The sequence below is a fragment of the Choloepus didactylus genome, chromosome 1 (assembly GCF_015220235.1).
Source record: "Choloepus didactylus isolate mChoDid1 chromosome 1, mChoDid1.pri, whole genome shotgun sequence".
Classification (NCBI taxonomy): domain Eukaryota; kingdom Metazoa; phylum Chordata; class Mammalia; order Pilosa; family Megalonychidae; genus Choloepus; species Choloepus didactylus.
This window is the reverse complement of record NC_051307.1, coordinates 81350623-81353956: the sequence shown is the minus strand read 5'-3', so window position 1 is coordinate 81353956 and position 3334 is coordinate 81350623.

The following is a 3334-nucleotide window of genomic DNA, read 5'->3' as shown; positions in this document are numbered from 1 at the left end:
GGTGGGTGGAGCAAAATTTTAGGAAAAGTGCTCAGTTTCTAGTTAAATGGAGAGTTCATTTAGAAATTGTAGCCCGCATCAGTCCCAGGTAGACTTAAATGACAATTCTTATGTTTAAAGCTCCCTTAGGGAAATGTTCTCTGAACTAGGTCTCCAGCCTCAGGGTATATGCAGATGGCCTCTCACTAACACCACAGACACTTGTAACATCACAGACACTAGGGAAGGTGACTTGTCCTACAGCAATCCAGTTCTATTCTTGTCCAAATACCTGCCCCACAATGCTTAGACATTAAGAATAATGACTTAAGTGTTAATTGCTTTGAGGACGCTAACAACCTCAACATGAGGGCCTCTGAAACATCCCATTTGCCTTCAGCATTTACCGAGCTCATGAAACCTGGTATTGTGAAGCATCACAGTGGCATTCCCTACTTAAAGTTACAGGCTTTCTCACTGGCACCAGAGAAGCACTCTCCACCCACCCCAAACTCAACTTTCTATAATTATTTCTCTCAAAAATAGGAGGAAAGGTTTCCTTAAGAGCAGTGGTAGGGAGTTATGACAAATTGCAAACTGCGCCCCTCCCACAACTACATTTACTATGTCAGCCAGAGTCTATGGCTCTCTCTTTAGAAATGAGGTCATCCTTTTAAAGAAATCTATATCAAGAGGCATGGATTTGTGGATCATGTTTCATGACCCTCTTGGGGAAACCAATTAGTGTCAACAGACTGGTGTGCCTTACAAACACTGAATTAGTCACTACCCTGCTGCTCTATTAGCCAAAGAATGTGTCTTTAGTGCTTCTAATTCAGGTCACCTGATGCCTGCTATTTTCTAATCTTAATCACAGATTGCAGTTTAATCTGGCATCCCAAGCATTTAAGATGGGTTTCTTTCTCTCTTCCTGAATCACTATGTTGGCACAGTAGTCCCATCTAGAATTAGGTGAGAGTGATACGAAGAAAAAATGCTTGGTTTGAATCTGTTTGTGCTCATATGCCTGCGATGTAACGTAGCTGCCGTCAGACTCATTTGTTTACACTATCACAAATGAAGCCCTTATTTAACAATGGTATCCACCCTCTACTGGCCCAGCTCAGGCTTCTGACTGCCACTCCTAAGCCAAAGCTCCTTGCAACCTCCTTAACTGATGTCCAGGGACTGCTCTTGGAGTTACAGTTATCTAAAAGATTCTATAAAGGAAAGTCCTTGGTGCAGATGAAGAGATGGGTCCACTCTATTAAAGACCAGACAATTGAAGGGCCTAGGTCCTAGTGTCAGCAACCTGAAAGTCGCTCTCCTGGTTATCTGGAAAGAATTGTGGCTCAACAAGATTCCTGGGAGCCTCCACAGTGTCTTTCATGGCAACCCAGCAACTCCAAGGCTTTTATCCCTTTATGCCCACATTTTTCTTGTTGTTCAACCAATAATTATTCAACATGCACTAGATGGTAGGCATTGTTCTAGGCCATTGTTTCCTAAACTTCAGCTTGGGTCAGAATCACTTGGTTGGCTTTATGAGGCACAGATTGCCAGCATTCCACTGTCAGAATTTGTTTCAGTAGATTTGTGACAGGACCCAAGAATCTGATTTATAACAAGTTTCCAGGTGATGACCATACTGCTGGTCTGGGGACCACAGATTGAGAACCACTCTTCTAGTTACTATAAATACACAATTTAAAAAAAGAGGAAAATCTTGAAAATTATATTCTTTTCTGTCACAGTAAGAAACTTGGTGGCTCATTAAAACTGGAATTCAACAACTCAAATCATTAGCACAGGAAAATTGGCTTCTTTCCTTAGTGCAGGATAGACTGTATCTTCATAAAACATAATTGCTTGGTCTCCATTCCCCGGTAGCTGACATGATCAAATGGGTCAAATTACTCTTTAAAATATTGTAGAGAATAAAACAGGCACAATCTTCATTTTAAAACAGGTAAACATTCACTTCGTTTTACATGAGGTTTAGGAAGAATTCTCTTGTGAAGGATGGATTGTAGGAAGCAAGACCAAAGGTAGGAAAACCAGTTAGGGGACAATGGTAATAAGCTTGGGGGGAAAATGAGTTAATACAATAGTATTGGGGTAGATAAAAGAGTAGTTATAGAATTAGAAGCAACAGGATTTAGAATCTAGAATGTGGTGTGAAAATGAGGATGATATCTACCATTCAGTAAAATTGGTAACACATGAAGCAAAACAGGATTGGGAAAAAGAAAAACGAGTTCAATTTAAACATCTTGAGTTTGAGGTTCCTTAGGACTTCCAGATGGGAAAGGTCTGCTTCTAAAGAAGTAGAGATCAGGGGTGAGTTCTAGGCTGTAGATAAAGGTTTGTGAGCCACACCTTATACATGGCAGTATCAGAATATGGTAGCAGAGGAAATATCCAGGATTAGAAAGCCAAGGTCAGAATCTGTGGCACATCAATATTAAATGGGTGGACAAAAAAAGAGATGCCTGCAGAGAAGACTGAAAAGGAATATCAAAGAAGGAGAACCAGAAGGGAGAAATGTTCCAGAAGCCAAAGGGGAAGCTCTTTTAAAAGAGAAAGTATCCATTGTGTTTATTGCCACAGAGACGCCCAACAAGATGAAAATTGAAAAGAGTTCATTAGATTTGGCAGTTAGGTCATCTAAGAGCTTCATTCAAGTGTTAGGACAGACATTTAATTTCAGTGGAATGAAGAGTGAGAGAAGTTATGAAAGTAATGGAAGTGAGTATACAATATTCTTTTGAATAGCTTGATTGTGAAGTGAAGGACATAGGGGTTGTGGTTTTTAGAGAAAATAAAAGTGTTTATACGTTAAGGGGAAGAATCTAGATAAAGGAGATGAAGAGGTTAAAACATAGGAGACAGAGAGAGAGGGGGAATGAGAAAGCCTAAGTACTTAGATGTATGAATTCTGTTTGAGCAGTGATACCAGACAAAGGTGGTGAATTTTCTGCCTGATGTGCTCAAATAACCAATTCCCAAGACACTGGGATTTCAAAGACAGAAAGAGTTTATTGCTAGGCATGAAGCTGGAGATCATACAGCCTATTGGCCCAAAAATCTTTCTCTCTGAACTGCAGCAATTCTGATAGTTTTATAATATCAAAAGAATAGAAGGTTTTAGGATAATGAACACAATAGCTCCAGATGATGTAAGTAGAGATGATCTAATTATTGAGCATGCACAGATTGGTTACATGCTTAGTCACAGAATGTATGTAGGAAAACGGTGGCCTTACTATGATGATGGGACTGATTTTTAGTATTATAATGAGATATAAGTCACTTATAGGTTAAAGTCTAATACTGCTCATGTCAGGCAGGCCCA